The sequence below is a fragment of the Bos javanicus genome, chromosome 23, assembly GCF_032452875.1.
Source record: "Bos javanicus breed banteng chromosome 23, ARS-OSU_banteng_1.0, whole genome shotgun sequence".
Classification (NCBI taxonomy): Eukaryota; Metazoa; Chordata; class Mammalia; order Artiodactyla; family Bovidae; genus Bos; species Bos javanicus.
The window spans coordinates 50,321,104-50,341,719 of record NC_083890.1 but is presented as its reverse complement, the minus strand read 5'-3'; the positions used below and the strand labels follow the sequence as shown (position 1 = coordinate 50,341,719).

The following is a 20,616-nucleotide window of genomic DNA, read 5'->3' as shown; positions in this document are numbered from 1 at the left end:
TGTAAAGGCCACCCTAGGAATACTCTGGCTTCTCCCCTTTGAGTGAATACTTGGAAAGAAGAGAACAATAAACCGTTGTGGGAAGGGAAATCTGAGTCCTGATGTCAGTATTTGGTTTTAAGTTCTGAAGAGAAATGACAAAGCAACATTACATCACAGGTCAGGAGGAGCGGACGGGACACTCTGGGGAAGGAAACCAGTGTGAAAATGAATTTTAACACTTTTTTTGGAGGGGAGGCACCACTGACTTCTTTGAGAAGCTAATGAAAACTTTGGATTCCTACCCAGACAGACTCACATAAGCACATAATACAAATTCCACATGTGTCCTCCTGGGGTACTCAGTCTCCCTGAAGCCCACCCATGACTCGTGGGGCAGATCCAAGGAGGCCAGGTTACGAGAGCTAAAACTGAGGTTTCGGAAGATCGACCAGGTTACAGTATGCAGGGTGTTTTCACTCACAGCCCTTGACCACGGAGCAGGGACCACCTCATGTGGTCTGAGACGATTAGTCAGGGCAAGAGGACGGGAGAACCCAAGTCCAGGTAAACCAGGTGGAACAAGCTTAGTGTTCTTGAAATGAGGGGCAATGCTCTTAATAGATGATTATCTTTCAGTGTGAATGGAAAGGCCTGGAGTGACATCAGGAAGCAGATGAGAAACGTTCATCCTGCAAGACCCTGAATTTTTCCAGAGGTCTTTCTTCCAAAACCACATGGTATGTGGATTAGATCCTCTGTGAATTATAGAATATTACATTTTATAACCAAATCAAATTGATATCTTATGCCTGGAACCAATGCACTACTGAATTGATTGGGAACTCCTCAGATTAACTACTGATTCATGAAGAGGTTTTGGCAAATGGTCTCAGACAAGGAATCAAGCCAGAAACAGCATTTGTCAGACCAGATGTGTGGACTCACCTTTTGGACTGAAAAGTTCGCCTTTTTGTGAGAATTGCCTAGTGGCCTATGATCCTATCATATATCAACGGACTGGTCTTGACTATGCAACGTCTAGAAGCTTCTAGGACACTTCTGTATAGTGCTCAGTGTTATCTATGAAGCTGGTCTCTGGGAGAAACTTAATAAAAACCCAGCCAGACACCCAAAGGTCAGCTATTTGGAAGAAGGGATGGGAAACTGGCCCGTGACCACTGTGGGAGGAAAAAGAAGTTATTAGAGGTTGAGAATCTACTAAACGCAAGAGACAAGTGAAGCAGCTACAGGATGGAAAACAGGAGCCCGGGCCCTGGTTAGGGCCACAGAGGGACCGTGGAGTCTTTTTATACCTTTATTTATTTTTGAGACTGGGTCTTTGCTGCTGCACACAGCCTTTCTCCAGTTGCAGCAAGTAGGGGCTACTCTCCAGTTGCAGAGCTCGGGGCTCTAAGGTGCATGGCTCAGTAGTTGCAGCACATGGGCTGAGCTGCCCCTCAGCACGTGGAATCTTCCTGGACCAGGCATTGAACCTGTGTCCCAGACAATGGCAGGCAGATTCTTAACCCCTCGACTACAGTGGAAATCTGGGACCTTGGCGTCTTGATGTCCAAAGGGAACACGCTACACGGCTCTTTGGATTCCAAGCTGTGTAGATGGCTGTTTCCCCAGCCCTGCCCTGGCCCTTAGAGTTCAGCCCAGCGCCACCTCCCTACCTGAGCGGCAGTCTCCTGCCTCAGGACACTGTCCTGTCGCCCTGTTTCTTGGCCCCTCGTTTCTGGACAGCGGCACATGTTTAGGGTCCGCCTCCCTGCCCACCCCCCAGCCCGCCCCAGTCTGTGTCCTCAGCCCCCAGCACACGTCTAATGCATATGTGTCAAATGGCTGAGTCTGTGGAGCTTTTGCAACATTGAGACAAACCCTGACTTGCTTACCAGTTTGCAGAGTCCCAGGCCTTCTATATTACTCAGATGAGTCGTGTGGATTCTATTCAACACGCCCGTAGGGTCTCTTGGTCCCTGGCGCTGCCGTCCTTAGGTCTGGGCCGTTGCCGAGGCCTCTGCGAAGCTCTGCCTGCCTCCGGTTTCCACCCACTTCAGGTCCTCTGTAAACCCTGGCGGGGTCCTTTTCCTCTTTCCTAGAAAACATCATCCGTCTGACTTTCCAGCTCCCTCAGCTCTGCTCTTGATGGATCTTTGATTCAGTCAAGTCAAAATGCTCCTCCCAGGTCCCTGCAAACCCTGCCATTTCCTGCCTCCAAGCTGCGCTCACGGGCTTCCCTTCACCTGCCAAAGCTGAGCCAACTATTAGGACTCAGGCATTTTCTCCTCCTGATCTCACTAAACTCAAAGTAGCCCCTGCTTCTCTCAGCTTTTCTAACGCTTTTGGGTTGTTGTTCCCCTCTTAAAGCATAAGCCACTTTACTCGAACGTCTGGCTCCTCGCACTGGACTGGGAAGGAGCCGAGGGTGGACTAATGCCATTCATCCTGTCTTTTCGGAGAACTGGGCTTGAAGCCCGGCAGAGAGGAGAGACTCAGTGAGAGCTGGAGAATGCAGGACCGAGTCTGCATTCCTGTTTGGGTGCAGTTTTATTTTAAGGCCGGGAACATGCAAAGCATCCTGGAATATATTAGTCACGATTCTTGCCACGGGAGAGAGATCTGGCTCTTATTTGAAGAACTGCCTGGTGATGGATGGGTGGTTTCGGCAGTAAAAAACAATCCCACAGAAATTTACAATTTGCAACAAGCTTTACTCTCTCTGGGGGCCTCCATGGTGGCACAGTGGTAAAGAGTCTGTCAGCCAATGCAGGGCCCGTGGGCTCGATCCTGGGTCGGGAAGATCCCCTGGAGAAGGGAATGGCAACCCACTCCAGTACTCTTGCCGGGAAATCCCGTGGACAGAGGAGCCTGGCGGGCTACAGTCCATGGGATTGTAAAGACTGAGCGACTAACACTTACTCCATCTGATCCTGTGGGCTTGTGAGGTAAGAGGTATCTCCAGTTTATGGTTGAGGATCCCAAGACTCAGAATAAACTGCGAGGATACAACAGCCAGGCGGTGGACCGGCCCTTGGGCCTCAGGACTCCAGGAGGCAGGTCCGTCCCTCTTCATTCTGGTCTCCTCCAGGCCTGTTCGTGTGGGGGCTGGAGATGCTGATAAATTCTTACTGCATTTTAAGGAGATGGCCCTGGAAATTCCAGAATGCCCAGCTGAGTATTCATCCTGAGTGAGAAAGAGTGAAGAGAAATGAGAGATGCTTTTAATTCAAGAAGCTGGAATAAAGAATGATTTTTAAAGTAGCAGAGTTTGACTAGATAGTGATTGAGACATTTTATGAATTAAATAGAAAGAACTCGTAACTGTGGACTATGGGCTGGTGCATTGTTAGCGTCTGTGCCTTATCCATCACATTTCCTGGAAAATAAAGGCACAAGAGGAAGATTCAGGTGTTCAACCCAGAGGCTCACCAGCCTTATTACTCCTCGCTGCCTGGCTTTGAGGAAATACTGTCTGTGCCCAGTTTCCTTATCTGTGAGTGAAGCAGTCGTCACAAGTGTGTCTCAGATGCTGTGGATTTACTGTTTGTTGTTTAGTTGTTCAGTCGTGTTTGACTCTTCTGTGACCCTATGGACTATAGCCCACCAGACTCCTCTGTCCATGGAATTCTCCAGGCAAGAATACTGGAGTGGGTTGCCATTCCCTTCTCCAAGAGATCTTCCTCACCCAGGGATCCAATCTGGGTCTTCTGCCTAGCATGCAGATTCTTTACTACTGAACCACCAGGGAATTTATTTATCCCATTCAATTCTCCCTAACTCTGAAAAGTAGGCATTATTAACTGACTAATTTTTACTCCTTCACTTTCCAGACAAGGAAATGGGTTCAAGGAGATCACAAGCCAGGAACGCAAGGTTGCAGAGGTGAAGCCTGGTCCCCTCACTCACCAGTCAAGGTACCAGCTTCCAGCTATATAACACGGGATAGGAAACTCTGTCTCAGCAGAGTTCATGTGATGGTCAGATAAGAAACTGTTTGAAGTGTCGAGATGATGTTAATTAGATCCCTTCTCATTTCTTTTAATAAATGTTTGTGAATTAATAAGTATGTCCAGGTATCTGCATGTCTTTAAAGCACATTTGAATTATAGACCCTTTGTTTAATGATGATAAGTAGTCAACCAAGTTCAAGTTCATGTTGCTACTCAGGCTTTTTAATGAAGACCTTCCTGGGGAGGTTAACCCTCAGAGCAGGGGGCGGAGCCAAGGACTGCCCTCCTGTGGCGGGCAGCCCATCCCTCTGGCGGGGAGAGGCCCTAAGTGGTCTGAAAGAGCCTCTGAAGTCCTGCTGTTGCAGAAACAAACCTATAAACGCCAGCGTGGCCCCTAAACACAGGAGTGAACTGCCCGCAAACGGGCGTCTGCTTCCCTTTTGATGTTTAAGGGGGTAATCCCGGAAGAGCAAAGCTGGAGAGTAAGCCTGGCAGAGGGGTGGCTGATGGAGCTGGGAAGGCTCGCAGCTCATTTCCCATAAATGCTTTCACCAGACTGTCTCACCCTTCCTGGTGACCATTCCCGCATCGATGCCCTGGAGGGATGCAGGAGACCAGAGAACATCCCAGAGGGGAGGACTTGGAGGCGCTGGGGGAGGGCCGGACCACAGGCTCTGCCTCTGGTCAGCTGCCTGACCTCCAACCAACACCTGCCAGCAGGGAGAAAGCTCTGAGCACGTAGAAGAGGGCAGAGCCACAGAGGCCAGAACCCAGGTCCTGAAATGCTACGTGAGAGGCCGCCACGCCAGAAGTGGTCTGTGGATGTGACTGTTAAGTGACCAGGGCATCAACTTCTGTTGTGCTGAGCCTCTTAGAAGCCGGGGGTTACCTGCTGCTGCATCTCGTATTTCATTTACAAATACAGATTCGTTTTCTTTGTCAGTACCAGGAGGTCATCATGGGCCTTCCTTCAGTTAGAGAATCGACAGAAATAGTGTACAGGAAGCCACCAGGGAAACTCTAAAAGCCCTCATCGTCAGTGTTGATAATCAGCCTAGTCACAGAGCTCGTGGGACTAGACCCACAGGTTTCCTGTCTCAGGTCAGCACTGGGGCCAGGCTCCTCGTGGAACCACAAGCCACCACCTCATGCCCTGCGGCGGGCACGGCTGACGTCCAAGGTGACGCCACACCTCCCCTTTTGGCTTCTGCCCAAGTGGATGCTGCAGAGAAGCTGTGAGGCCAACTGCATCTTCCTGCTCAACCCCTGTGGGTCATCCAAGGCTGTGTCAAAACTCTGTTCTTCTACTTCGCCACTGGATTTCATCCCAAATGAGTTAGTTTTTAAATAACAAAAACATCATATACTTACTGTGCACAACCTGAAAAGAAAATGCTGATGGAAGCTACCCACCACTGAAGATGGTCGTTATTAAATAGTCTGCGCATTTCTCAAGTGTGTTTTATCACAGTTGAGAAAACGATACCCATACAATCACGTCTCTTGCATTTTTTGCTTGCTATTATCATAGGCATTTCCCCATGTCACTACAAATTATTTATTAGACACTATTTTCAGGAGTTCCATAATGCTCCATGGTAAGGATGCACCATGATTTTTCTACCCCATTCCTTATTGTTGGGTAGTTAGCTGTTTCCAGTTTTTCAGGGTTACAAAAAATGCTGCAAAGACCATACCTGTAAGTTCTGGCTTGCTTCCTTTACAGTCTGAATTCTTTAAGGCCGTTCAGATTTCAGACTTGGGGAATACGTGCAAACCGTTGCACATATTAGACACAGGCTGGTATCTGGACGGTAACAGTCTGGGGCTGTCCACAACGTGATGTGGACTACAAGAGGCCCTGGGGAGGGTGGCTGAGATTTCTGAAGGAGACTTATGGGAAATTCTTTTCTGTACCAACTCAAGGGAGAGGCACTCTCTGCTTGAGTGTGAGGGGTGGGGGGTAATCCCAACTCCAGTTCTCTCTCTGTGAGAGAGAGGTCAGCCCCTTTTCTTGGGAGAGTCAGGGCTCATGTCTCACGAGCTGATGGCTGCACTGCCAGACCATACTTCTCGAGTGTTATTCTTTCTTATTTTTTTTACCCACAACTGAATATTAAAAAAAATTGAGCTATAATTAACACACATTAAATTCACTCTTTTAAAGCATATAATTCAATTGCTTTAATAAAATCACAAAGTTGTGCAACCATCACGACTATCTAACTCCAGAGCATTTTCATTACCCCCAAAACCCCACTCTTTAGCAATCACTCCTCCATTGTCCTTCCTCCAGCCCCTGGCAGCAACTAATGTACTTTTCTGTCTCTATAGATTTGCTGACTCCAGACTTCATATAAGTGGAATCTGCACGTGTGTCCTGTGGTCTCTGGCGTCTATTAGCATAATGTTTTCCAAGTTCATCCATGTTGCAGCATGTATCACAACCTCATTTTGTAATGGCTAAACAACATTCCATTGTTTGGCTAGACCACATTGTTTATCCATTCATCAGCTGATGGACATTTGGGTTATTTTCACTTTTTGGCTTTTATGAATAACGCTGCGGTGGACGTTTGCATACAAGTTATTGTGTGCATATGTTTTCAGTTCTCAGGTATATACTTAGAAGGGGAATTAACTCCAAGCCTAACTTCTTGAAGAACTGCCAAACAGGATCCCAAAGGGAAACACGCTTTTCATTCCCACTGGTGATGTACAGGGCTTTCCAGGTGGCTCAGTGGTAAAGAATCCACCTGCCAATGCAGGAGACACAGGAAATATGGGTTCAGTCCCTGGGTTAGAAAGATCCCCTGGATGAGAAAATGGCAACCCACATCCAGCACTGGGATTGCCTGGAGAATCCCAAGGTCAGAGGACCCAGGTGGGCTAGAGTTCACAGGGTCGCTAAGAGTCAGACACGACTGAGCAACTAAGCAGGCACGAAAGGTCCCAATGTCCCCGTGTTCCCACTGATGCTTGTCACGTGTCCATTGTTTTGATTGTGGCCAGGGAGGCCATCGCTGTGAAGTGGTATCTCATGGGGATTCTGATTTGCATTTTCATATGAAAATGAAAGTTATGTCCAACCTAGATAGCATATTCAAAAGCAGAGACATTACTTTGCCAACAAAGGTTCGTCTAGTCAAGGCTATGGTTTTTCCTGTGGTCATGTATGGATGTGAGAGTTGGACTGTGAAGAAGGCTGAGCGCCGAAGAATTGATGCTTTTGAACTGTGGTGTTGGAGAAGAGTCCCTCGGACTGCAAGGAGATCCAACCAGTCCATTCTGAAGGAGATCAGCTCTGGGATTTCTTTGGAAGGAATGATGCTAAAGCTGAAACTCCAGTACTTTGGCCACCTCATGCAAAGAGTTGACTCATTGGAAAAGACTCTGATGCTGGGAGGGATTGGGGGCAGGAGGAGAAGGGGACGACAGAGGATGAGATGGCTGGATGGCATCACTGACTCGAGGGACGTGAGTCTGGGTGAACTCCGGGAGTTGGTGATGGACAGGGAGGCCCGGCGTGCTGCGATTCATGGGGTCGCAGAGTCGGACACGACTGAGCGACTGAACTGGACTGAGCTGAATGATTAGTGACGCAGAACATCTCTTCATGTGCTTATTGGCATCTGTGCACCTTTAAAGAAATGTATATTCGAATCCTCTGCCCATTTAAAAATTTGGTTGTTTTTTAATTATTGATTTGTAAGAGTTCTTTATATATTCTGGATACTACAGTCTTATCATTTAGATCTGCAAATATCTTTCTCACTTTGCAGGGTGTCTTCTCACTTTCTTGGTGGTATCTTTTGAAATCCAAACGTTTTATATTTTAATGAAGTTTGATTTCTCTATTTTTTCTTGTGTTGTTTGTGCTTTGGGTGTCATATCTAACCCAAGGTCACAAAGCTTTACTCCTGTCTTCTTCTAGGACTCATGTCTCTGATTCACTTCAAGTCAACTTGTGTATGGTATGAGGTTCAGGTCCAACTTCTCTCTTCTGCATGTAGATATCCAGTTATCCCAGCACCACTTGTTGAAAAGACTATTTTTTCCACAAAATAGTGGACTCTCTTGGCACCCTTGGTGAGAATCCGTTACCTATAAATATATGAACTTATTCCTGGACTCTCAGCATATGTCTATCCTTATGCCAGTATACACCATCTCGATCAGTGTAGATTTGTCCTGAGTCATGAAACAGGGAATCTGTCTTCCAACTTTGATCTTTTTCAAGATTGTGTTGGCTATTTTGAGTCCCTTGTATTTCTGTATGAATCTATTTGTTAATTTATGCCAAAAAAAAAAGGCAGCTGGGATTTTCAAAAGGATTGTGTTGAGGGTGTAGCCCAGCTTGCGGAGCAGTGCCATCTTCACATTTTCAGTCCTCCACAGTGATACTCTTCAAAACCAAAACAAACCGCAGACTTCAACAGTCACTCAGTCCACATAACCAACAATTAGTAGGTTTTTCTGCAATAGCTCCTATTTCCTCCAGGTACTTTAAAGATGGAATGCTCTATCTTTGTAAATGAATTATCTTCTTTTACCAGTCAAACCTAACTGTGTGTTTACTTATTCAACCATAATGACTCTGTTTTAGTGATGGAAAAGCCCAGGCAAAGGACACGCATTCAAAGCTCTGCCCAACTTGCCACAAAAGAGCAGGTGGATTCGTGATGAAAACCAGAGGTTCTTGCTTCTTGCACGCCTGTGTTCTCCCAAAGTTTAAGCAAGAGCTGTTTTCATATCCTGGCTGCTCTCCATTCATCTACTTTTATGTGAAATTCATAAAAAGTATTGAATTTCTTTGAATCTGTTTCTTTTTCTTTATAATAGTGGTGTGATCCAGGTGCCCAGCTGACCTCCCAGGCCTGTGTCTTTAACATAAATCACATTTCCTTTGATGACAATTGCAGTTGCCTGAGCCCACCAGGTCTAGCCCCTCACACTGTCCCCCATGTGCTTCTGTGAGTCCCCAGAGGGCAGCTCACCCGCCCAGAACCAGCCTGTCAGCCAGTTACCTGCCCCCGTTGCCTCTTCTGCATCCGTCTTGCACCCCGTCTCCAGGAGATGCCCATCCTTGGATCACCAGGCCACTCAGGGGTGCTTTTTCGGATTCGTTTGAATCTCCCGGCCCTGTGGGGCACCAGAGCAGAGCTGTCTCTACACAAATGAAGAAAATGGTCTTCTCCACTTTAATGCAGCAACTCTCGCAGTAATTCTTGAAAAATCCAGTAGGCCTCGGGCCCTTGGACCCCTCCTCACACTCTAGTGGGACTGAAGCACTCCAGGGGACAGGGCAGCAGCCCTCCACCCCGGCCCCCCACCATTCTCCTCTGCTTTCCATGACCTCGGCCCCATCCCTCCTCCTTCCTCCAGGGTTGCCAGACAGCGGCTTGAATGAATGCCTGCCCACCTGGGGAAAAGGAGCATGTGGTGTGTGTGAGTGAGTGTGAGTGTGTGAGTGTGAGTGTGTGTGTGTGTGTGAGGATGTCTGTGCGTGCATGCATGAGTGTGTGTGTGTGAAAGTGTGTGTGTGTGTGTGTGAGTGTGTGTGTGAGTTGTGTGTTTTGGTGGGCATCTCACCAACAACAGCTGGGCACCTGCAGGAGTTCCTGAAGTTGAAGAAGTCACCCACTCCCAAAGATGTCATGAGGATTAACTTAAGTAAAGCAAATAAAAATACGTTAAAATAATGCAAAATAAACAGAGAACAGTGCCCTCTCCTCCCCCAGAGCCCTGGTACAAAGAAGACACTTCCCCCAGGGTTGTAAACTATTGAAGTGTTAAGACCCCTTTTCTGGTTAAAGGCACATTTTCCAAAGACTTCTTGCGGCCCCAGTGGAAACATCGCCAGGCCAGTGATTCCAGGACAGGTCCCTGGGCTACCCCGTCCTCCCCCGAGCCCCGCGTTCTTCCTGAGGACTGACACGGTCCATCCAGGCCAGGATGAAGGTCAGACTCAGGGTCAGAATTACTTCCTCTGCTCACCTCCGTCCCCTGGGGATGAGCCGTGGTCTGTGGGTTTGGGTAGCTGGTGCCTGAACCACAGGGATTAGCGCCTCCTCCCGCTCTCTGCCTGGGCAGGAGGTGGACAGAGGGTGGCCCTGCCCACTCGCCTGCTGCCCACAAGGCCGGGCATTTCAGTGCAGTTGCTCCCCTTGGCTTCGGCCAAAAATAGAAGCCAGTTTCATCCACCCAGAGCAAGGCCTTTCCCAGGACCTCTCCTTCGCAGAAATCCCGCGGCGGTTTGGAGGCGCCCCGCGCCCTCCCCTCCTATCCCAGCCCGCAGGCCCGCCCCTCCGCGGCCAGCCCCGCTCCCCAGGCGGACCGGAGCCTCCGCATCCCGCTGCCCTTTGGGCACACGGTGCTCCGGGCGTCGGGACAAAGCGTCCCCGCTGCAGCCTGCGGGGGTGGGCGCAGGGTCCGGGTCAGGAGGTGCGGAGGAAGCGGTAGGGCTCCGAGGACCTTGCGAGCCCGGAGCCTCGCTCTCCTTTCGCTTCCGTCTCCACACGCGGCTACCGGCGGGCTGGGTGTCGGCGCACGGCCGGAGAGGTCGACGTGCTGAAGCAGCAGCAGGGCCGCGCGAGCCAGGCCCCGAGCCAGGTCACACGTGACCGCCCTCTGCCCCGAGCTCATGTGGGAGCGTCGGGCGCCGGAAGCACCAAACACACCACCGGGCGAACCGGGCGACAGGGAGCCGGGACCGGGCACCGGAGTGCGAGGGCGGGATTCTTTCCGCAGGGTCCTCAGGGAGGTCTAAGCCGAGTCTAAGTTGGCCGCGGGGATAAGCACGTAGCAGAGCATCCCGCGAGAGCAAACAGGGCGTCTGAACCTGCGGCGAGGACCTGGAGGGGCCGTGAGCCAAGAGGGAGCCCGACGGGGGTTGGGGCCCCTTCACCTCCCTAAGCGCCGCCTAAAAGACGCTCGCGAGAAGCGGCGAGCTTGCGCTGTGGGCTCCGCTTCAAGGGACGCCCGTCTCCCCCGCTTAAGATCCTCTGTATTAACGTGAGCAGCCACTGGAGGGCGTAGGGGTTTGGGGAGGAAAGATTGGGGCAGAAGAATTTCTGTTGTTCAGTCGCTCAGTCGTTTCTGACTCTTTGCCATCCATGGACTGTAGCACGCCAGACTTCCGTGTCCTTCACCATCTCCCAGTTTGTTCACACTCCTGTCCATCGAGTCGGTGATGCCATCCAATCATATCATCCACTGTTGTCTCCTTCTCCTCCTGCCTTCAATCTTTCCCTGCATCAGGGCTTTTCCAGTGAATCGACTCTTGGCATCAGGTGGCCAAAGGATTGGAAGTGATACTTCACCATCAGTCCTTCCAATGAATATTCAGGGTTGATTTCCTTTACGATTGAGTGGTTTGACCTCCTTGCAGTCCAAGGTGCTCTCAAGAGTCTTCTCCAACACCACCGTTTGAAGGTATCAGTTCTTTGCCACTCAGCCTTTTATATTGTCCAGCTCTCACATCCATATATGACTACTGGAAAAACCATTGCTTTGGCTAGATGCACCTTTGTAGGCAAAGTACAGACAAAACCATGAAGGGTGGAGGATGCCATGCTGATGGGCTTTAAACTTTATCTTGCGGGCTGGAGCTTGCAAAATGGTGGCCATGTGATTTTTTTTTTTTTTTTTAATCTTAGGAACTTGGTTTGTTTAATTCATAGAAAGTTTTTAAAGTCAGCACCTTTCTAGAAATAACAACTTCAGATATGCAGGTGATACCACGCTAATGGCAGAAAGTGGAGAAGAACTAAAGAGCCTCTTGATGAGAGTAAAAGAAGAGAGTGAAAAAGCTGGCCTAAAACTCAACATTCAAAAAACTAAGATCATGGCATCTGGTCTCATCACTTCATGAGAAATAGGTGGGGGAAAAGTGGAAACAGTGACAGATTTTATTTTCTTGGGCTCCATAATCACTGGTGACTGCAGCCAGGCAATTAAAAGACACTTACTCTTTGGAAGAAAAGCTATGACGAACCTAGACAGCATATAGAAAAGCTGAGACATCACTTTGTGGACAAAGGTGTGTACAGTCAAAGCTATGGTTCTTCCAGTAGTCATGTATGGATGTGAGAGTTGGACCATAAAGAAGGCTGAGCACCAAAGCATTGATGCTTTTGAACTGTGGTGCTGGAGAAGACTCATGAGAGTCCCTTGGATTGCAAGGATATCAAACCAGTCAATCCTAAAGGAAATCAACCCTGAATATTCATTGGAAGGACTGATGCTGAAGCTGAAGCTTTGACCACTGATTCGACGAGCTGACTCATTAGAAAAGACCCTGATGCTGGGAAAGGTTGAAGGTGGGAGGAGAAGGGGAAGACAGAGGATGAGATGGTTGGATGGCATCATCGACACAACGGACATGAGTTTGAGCAAATTCTTCGAGGTGGTGAAGAATAGGGAGGCCTGGCGTGCTGCAGTCCGTGGGTTGCAGAGAGTCGGACACAACTGAGAGACTGAACAAGAAGAAGAACAGGATGCTGAAGAGACAAAAAAGAGGAGACATTTAAGAGACAGACATCTCGGCATTGCACCACATATGACTGTCTGTCTTCCTCCCTCTCTCATCTCTCCTGACCTGATGCCCTTTCAGGGCATGAGGAGATGATGAGAAACGTGGTACAGACTGCATTCAGCACCAGGGCCTTCTCACTGGGTGGCCCCAGGGTTAACAAGCTGCACACAGGTGAGGTTTTTAGCTGGTCACCACCCTCCCTTCCTTTGGGGAATTGAGGCTCTGAACGTCAGGCTCTGCACGCGGTTCACAGTGTGGAGGGGAAGGGCATCGCAGCAGGATGCTTGAGCAGTTGCTGTGGATTCAGAAGCATCTTTCAGAGACAGGGCCCGGAGTCGTTTTGCTGTTCCCAGTACTTACCTTCCAGGCTGATGCCGCCTGTGACCAGCACGCTTGCTGTGGCCAGGCCTTGTCCTCCTCTCAGGGGTGCTGTTGAAGCACCTCCTGGACCTGACTCACGGCCCCCAGAGAAGCCCAGAGTGAACGTTCATACTTCATCCCATTCAGGGAAGCTTCCCCGAACATGTCCTTTGCGCCAGACGCACGTGGAACTGCCACTAGCCCCGTGAATCGGCCTGTGACCAGACCTCCTGAGGCCCGGACAGGAAGTGAGCCGGGGCTTGGGTCTAGCAGGAATGAGATAAAGCGCTTAGACAGAGGGCATGACTGACAGAAACGCACCGGCTCCCAGCTCTGGCGGCGGGAGTCCAAAACCGAGGCAGGAGGCAGGAGGTGCTGCCAACCCGCTTGGATTTTGGACCAGTCCTGCAGCTTGTTTGGGTTGTCATTGTTTGTGTGTCGGAGCCGGGAGGGGGTGGACCAGATGACTCCTGAGATGGCCTCAGGCTTTGTCATGCAACGCTTCCGCTGAGCAGTGGCCTTAGGAGACAGACTCAGTCACTGAAGCTCAGACGTCTGCATTCGTTTTCTCAGGCTGCAGAAACGAAGTACCCTGGTCTGGGGGCTTCAGCGACAGAATCTGACCGTCTCACAGCTCTGTAGGCTGGGAGTCCAAGATCGAGATTCTGGCAAGGTTGCTTCCTTCTGAGCAGGGAGAAGCAGCTGCTCCAGGCCCTCACCCAGCCCCTGGGTGTTTGCTGGGCATCCTTGGCGTCCCCTGGGCAGTGGAAGCGTCGCCTTAGTCCCTTCCTCCATCTTCACGTGATGCTGTCCCTGTGTCTGTGTGTATGTGTTCGCACAAGCAAATCTCTCCCTTTTTAAAACATGCTTTTATTTATTTGGCTGTGCCAGGTCTTAGGTGCAGCATGTGGGATCTAGTTCCCTGACCAGGGATCAAACCCAGACCCCCTGCATTGGGAGCTCAGAGTCTTAGCCACTGGACCTCTCCCTTTGATCGGGTACTGGTCATGTCAGAGGAGGTGGTGCTGCTCCAGTAAGAGCCGTCTGAACTAACGATATCTGTGGTGGGTGCCGGGGTCCAGCCCCGGCTGATCCAGGGTATTGGAAGGAGAGACGGCGTAGGCGAAGATCAGGAAACAATTGCTTAATTAAACGTTAATTAAGGATATAAAGAGTAATAGAATGAGGATAGCTCAGTGAGGAAATTCAGTGGAGAAAAGAGGCTGAAATAAGGATAGCTCAGTAGGAAAATTCAGTGAAGAAAAGAGGCTGAATAAAATTCCAAAGCAGGGAATTAACGTCACCTACGAAGGCCGCAGGCATCCTCCCGTTCTCCCAAAGGAGAGGAGACACTAAGGCCTCCCTGGTCGGATCTTAGAAGCCCAGGCAAAATTAGTAGGCTCGATGAGCTTCCCCGCCTCAGAGGAAAAACTCAGCCAGAAGGTGAAAGAAAGAACGACATAGGGAGACCAAATTTCGGTGAACAAGGCCCGCACTTTATTTTCCAAAGTAGTTTTTATACCTTAAGTTATGCATAGAGGATAATGGGGGAAGGGGTGGAGTCATGCAAGGACAGCAGTTCCTGGTTCTAATCGAAGCCAGGCTTTCAAACTTGTCATATGCAAAAGTTCAGGTGATTTACATCATCTTCTGGCCAGGAGGCCTGTTAACATTTTAAGAAACTTATTTTTCTCTAAAGGTGATTATTCCAAAGTCAGGCGATTATTCTAAAGTCAGGCGCCAGCCTCCAAAAAGCATTGGATAGAGTTGCGTTCCTATAGGGCAAAGGTGAGGTGGGCTCAATCAAGAAAAGAATTAACTCAAGCGTTCAAGGTTACAAACATTGAGGCTACTACTTACATTTCTATACACCCATTATATCAATCAATACACTGCCAAGGACACAGTAGGTAAGGGGTATGGAGACTTAGCAGCAAACATTGGCCCAACAAGTGAAAAACCCTTCACCAATACAATTTCTAATCAATCTTTTAACTACACAAAAGAATCTGTGTTTAGACAGTTTAGAACATCTCCTGCCTCTCACAGTTGGGAGGCTCTGAATAATCACATGTGGCCGGAAAAACCTATTCAGGCAGGCTAGAGGATTTCCAAAGGAGTTTGTAGGTTGAAACACTGTCACACCCAAGAATTATTAACTGGAGCTGTAAGCTAACTCTTTTTCAGAGAGGTAGTGGGGGACAGCCCCCCGTAAAGTCAGAGGTGTAGGTGAAGGCACAAAGCAGAAAGTAGGCAGACTCTGGTTTTGGGGGTAGATGGGGGACTCCTGAGGCTCGATCCCGCCTTTGCGTCTGCCGAGCCTCCTTCCTCATGACCTTTGTCATGGGCGGAGTGCCTCACGCTGGCTACCGGCAGTGATAGAATTCCAGTTGAGCTATTCCAGATCCTGAAAGATGATGCTGTGGAAAGTGCTGCACTCAATATGCAATATGCACTCAATATGCAATATGCCGGCTCCCGGCAGGTGGGTCACATTCTGAGGTCCTGGGGGGCAGGGCTTCAACACCTAAGTTTTTAGGGAATTCAATCTGACGCATAACAAGGTCCAAGTGAAAAAAAATGCCACAAAAAGTGAACCAAAGTCACTTGAAATTGAGAGGTTTCTGATCAGTCTGGAATGATTGCTGCAACAGGAGCATCCATGCAGACCACCCAAAGGGGTTCATGAGAGGATGCTTGCTAACTGTAGAGCGGCGGCTGGGCGGGAGGGACACCCACTCTGCATGGTGGCCCAGCCCTACTGGAGGCCCGGGCACTGCTGCTGGGCGCAGACACGCAGCTGCCAGGACGCTGCCTGAGCTGTCAGGCTGCTGCCTGAGCAGAATCCAGCCAGTGCCTGGCGCGCCGCATGGCGTCCGCTGCCTCACGAGCCCTGCTCCTCCCGGAGCCCCGCACACGTGCATCTCCTGCTCCCTTAGTGGGGTAATTCGGACAATCTACGTTAAAATGGAAAATGTGCTTACCTCCGGTTCAGCGATTCCACTGCTATGAATTTCCCCCCGCCTAAGGAAATAATTCAGTGATGCCCAGACATATTTTTATAAATATGTCTATTTATCAGAGTGTTGCTTACATGAACCAAGAACTTCCATATCCATCAGTGCTAGATGAGTTAAATAAACTGAAACAAGTGTGCCCAGCATGAGGCTACATTAAGTGTAATGAGATAAATCAGGGATTTTCAGCTCGGTCAGATCTAAAGGACTCCTTCCTATAATAAACGTCAGACCCAAATGCCTCTTTTCTATAATAAATGTTTATAACACTCCCCTTACTGTCCTGAAATGAAATTCATAGATAATATAACCTACGCACATGACTTTTTAAAAAATCAATATAATGACACAATGACTCACACACACAAGTGTGAAGAATCAATATATTACCTTAACTGTAACATAAAAGAGAAATAAAGAGAGAAGAATCAGTAATGAAATGTTTCAATATGTAAACGCACAGGCGTGGGTGCCCCGGGGAGACGTATGGAACGTCAAGGTCGGCCCCTGAGGGATCCCCTCCAGTGACCCAGGCTCGGGCCAGACCCTCCGCTGTGGGCGCCCGGAGTCCAGCTCTCCCAGCTGCACTGCTATTCATGACGAGGTTTCCCACAATGAACACGGTGAGGCACAAACCAGGATCACCACCCCACCGGAGTCCTGTAAAACGGAGTCGTGTTGAAACCAAGAAAAAATTGATTGTATCTAAATTAAAATGAATTTTGGGTCTTAGATTATTCTAAATAAGCTTTTTAACCACATGAGTTACTGGTGGGATATTTCAAAATTATGAGGGATTCATCTGCATGTGGGGCGTTGCCTTGCACAATATAGGACGTTCAACACCCCTGGACCACCACCCACTAAAGGCCCAGAGCCATCTCCCAAACAAAAAGCCCCCACAAAAATTTCCAACCCACTCCCACTGTGGGGCAGAGTGACCTCCTCGAGAACGTCACCTTCGACCTGCGTTTGCGTGCGTGCACGCTCAGTTGCTCAGTCGTGTCCGACTCTTTGTGACCCCGTGGACTGTAGCCCACCAGGCTCCTCTGTCCATGGGATTCTCCAGGCAAGAATACCGAGTGGGTTGCCATGCCCTCCTCCAGGGGAATCTTCCCTACCCAGGGATCAAACCCAGGTCTCCTGCATTGCAGGCAGATTCTTTACCATGTGAGCCAGCTGGGAAGTTGTCCTGATATGTCTCTACTGATGTGGAAAGAAGTCCACAACGTGTATTTTTAGTGCAGTGGATGGTTAAGTAAAAATCTTAAGGATCAGCAACCACACGCAATTCCATTTTCAAAAAAAGAATAAACTGAAGAAAGAAAGACTCCGTGAAAAACCAATGTGTGTGTGCGCAAGTGTGTGTGTGCATGGGTGTGCATCTGTGCGTCCACAGAGGAACCAATCTGAACATTTATAGACAAACATATTAACCAGCCTTGTCTCTGGCAATATTGTTGCTGCAGGTAATTTGCATATTCTAATGTTGGTTTTCTAGAATAGACTGATTTATTTAATAATGTTATACGATCAGAAAAATTCAACCATTTCCATTTGGCAGACAACCGCTAGCAGGCCGTTTTCTCAGCTCCAGCACTGGGGGTGTTTGGGCTGGGCGGGGGTGGCCTTCGGCTGTCCTGTGTGCTGTGAATGTCAGCGGCCTGGCCTTGACCCCCAGGTGCGCAGCGCACACACCGCGGGCGTGGACGTGAACCTAGAGCGTCTTCAGACACTGGCGACCGGCGTGCAGGTGTCATTCAGTCACTAAGTCGTGTCCGACTCTTTGCGACCCCATGGACTGCAGCATCTGACCTCCAGGGAGGCAAAAACCCACCCCTGGCTGAGAACCGTTGATGCTGTGGGTTCTAACCACTGCTAAACCATCCATAACCTGTGCAATTGGTGAATAATCACCACGCAGACTCCTTTTCTGTAAAATAGATGATGACACCTCATAGGGTTGCTTGAGGACTAAATTAGCAAACGTACATTTGAATGACTAGCACAGTTACTGGAGTAGCATCAAATGCACAAGAATGTGGGCTTTGATTATCGAAGAAAAAAGTCTACTTCTCAACACGGGATGAGGAGTGGTGCTGGAGACGTTACAGGTAGATAAACACATTTGGTATAGGAAGGAGCTAGACCCCACAGGCCACTGTCCCCTCAACGACTGGCCTCTCCCCACGGGGTCCCAGAAGCCCCACTCAGGGCTGGCTCTTTCCTGGGACCTGGATGAAGTCTCAGCAGGTATCTGTGACCATGAGGGAAGCCTCTGCCCCATGATTACAATGCTGTCTAGAGTATAAAATTCCAGACTTCACTCGGTGATGTTCTGGCTCCCCAGCCCTCCTGGGAGAGGGGAACTGGGGGCTTCTCCCTGAATCAGCTTGTCCCCCACTAGGGTTGGTGGTACCCTTCAGGGCTCCTTCTCAGTGGTGAGGGGGCGAAGCCTTCAGCGGCTGGCACCCTGCCCTGCGCCCAAGTCCTTGGGGCTGGGCAGACACTCAGACACTTCCTTTTGGAGCAAGGTGGCCTCGGTCAGGTTCTCAGGGCCTCCCCTGCAGCAGATGCCACATCCTGGGACCTGCTTCTCCTTCTGCACCCGGGAGCTCTTCTCTGGGGTTGCCCGAGCCCTCAGAAGGTCCACATCTCATCTCCAGAAAGCAGAACCAGCACCCTGCTCCCTGACTTGGGGGAACCCGTTCTCCACCCCTGGCCCTGCCGGGTGAGGAGCACAGAGCATTCCTCCGCCTCCTGACCCCAGGGGCGCACCTGGCTCCAGGCGAGGAGTGCACCCTGCCCCTTCCTGCCCCTTCAGTGGAGCTGACGGGGGAGGGCCGAGCAGATCACAGGCTCCATCACTTCTTCCCAAGGCTGCCGTCGCCCTGGTCCCTTCGGTGCAGGCAGCAGAGTCTGCAGGACCCAGAGGCATGGGGGTGTCGGGGATGGTCTTGGAGGCTCAGACAGAGACAGGGTTTATGAGCACCCTCAGTGCCTCATCTCCTGGTCACCTGTATTCACAGATGGCCTCTCTGTGAACCCGAGGCTCCAGCCCCATCCTCTGACCTCAGCAAGGCAGGCCGCAGGGAGGTCTGAGGTCCACCCGAGACAGGCTCCTTCTTCGGTGAGGGATTTCCCCGGAAACCAGGCTGCCCGGCGCAGCACCAGGCGCTGGCAGTGACAACTCGAGGCCACGAGGCTCTTTAGGAAGTCACGGCCAGTCTCCAGGTCCACACGCTCAGCACGAGCTGGGCCAGCCGTGGGCTGTGAGAGGTGCAAAGCAGGGCTCACACTCTGGGTCATGGGTCCCCTGGGGCCTGAGAGGGCCGCCTTGGCTTCCAGAGCCGCTCGGCTGGTAGCCAGGGAACACTTACAGAGAAGGGGGCTGTGCCTCGTGCAGGGTAAGGCGGTCACATGTTTACTGCACAGAAGTGACACAGATGCGGAGGGTGGGTGTGGTGGAGGCAGCTGGATTCAGCGCTGGCCCTGGGCCAATCAGAGTGGAGGCTCGTACACGGGGCCCCAGCCAGTAGCATCTGCATAGCCTCGCCTGGACACTACACGGGGGCCCCAACCTGTAGCATCTGCGTAGCCCTGCCTGGACACTCATTGAACACGCAGATACAGACCTGGACCAGGAACTGTGGCCGTGGGACCCAAGCAAGGCGCCTCTTAGTAAGGCGGCTCTGATGCAGCGAGAGTCCTAAAGCGCGTGTTAGAGGGACCCAAGCAAGGTGCCTCTTAATAAGGCGGCTCTGATGCAGCGAGAGTCCTAAAGCTCGTGTTAGAGGTACTTGGGGGGCGGTGGCTCCAGGGTCAGGAGCCCCCAGTGGGGAGTGTGATGGGAATCTTGGTCCTCCTGTGGGGTCCAGCGGTGGGTGGGTAGCAGGAGGGGGAGAAGCTGTGTCTCGTTCACCATGACCAGCTTCTCCTAGCTCGCTCAGGACCTCCAGGGAGAAAAGGAGGCTGTGATAGAAACGGAAGAAGGTATCCTTCTGGAACACAAGCAGTGCAACTGGAGCACCTTCCGGAACTCAGCTAGGAAGCAGAAGATGGTGCTTAGAGCACAGCAAGGAGGCGGGCCTGGTCCTGGCCGGGGCGGGCCAGCCCCTCCTGGGGACCCCGTCACTCGCTCACTCGTGCATTCATTCACAAACATTAATTGGACACTGATTATGGGGCACCTGTGAGGTGCTCAGCCTGAGAAATCAGGACCCAGAGTCAGCCCTGCACTGAGGAGTAAGCGTGGCCCCTGGGTGAAGAGAGGTGATGTGCAGACGGACGATGTGCCCCCAGATCATCACTGCATCACAACCCCGTTCGCTCACCTGGGTGAGGGGAGCCGGAATAGCTCAGCTGGGAGAGCGTTAGACTGAAGATCTAAAGGTCCCTGGTTCAACCCCGGGTTTCGGCAGACTGAGCATTTTAATTTGCATCCAGGAGAAGGAGCAATTCTAGTGACCTGCTTGATCTCCATTTGCATGATTGAAACTCCGCGAAAATTATCTCTCTGGGCTTCCCTGGTAGCTTATCAGTAAAGAATCCGCCTGCCAGTACAGAAGATGTGGTTCCATCCCTGGGTCAGGAAGTTCCCCTGGAGAAAGAAATGGCAACCCATTCCAGTATTCTTGCCTGAGAAATCCCATGGACAGTGGAGCCTGGCGTTAGTGACTGAAATAACAACAGCAATCTGGATAAGAATCCCGAGCTGTCAATAAAGGACTAAATTACTCTCATCTCTTTTACTAACAAGATGGGAAAA

The 20,616-nt window shown here is 50.4% G+C and overlaps 1 non-coding gene across 1 annotated transcript; it reads left to right on the top strand.

Annotated features, from left to right (window-relative positions):
• Positions 1-20,195: 20,195 nt before the first annotated feature.
• TRNAF-GAA (transfer RNA phenylalanine (anticodon GAA)) lies at positions 20,196-20,268 on the top strand. The gene has a single exon. It is a non-coding gene; the product is annotated as a tRNA-Phe (tRNA).
• Positions 20,269-20,616: the final 348 nt, after the last annotated feature.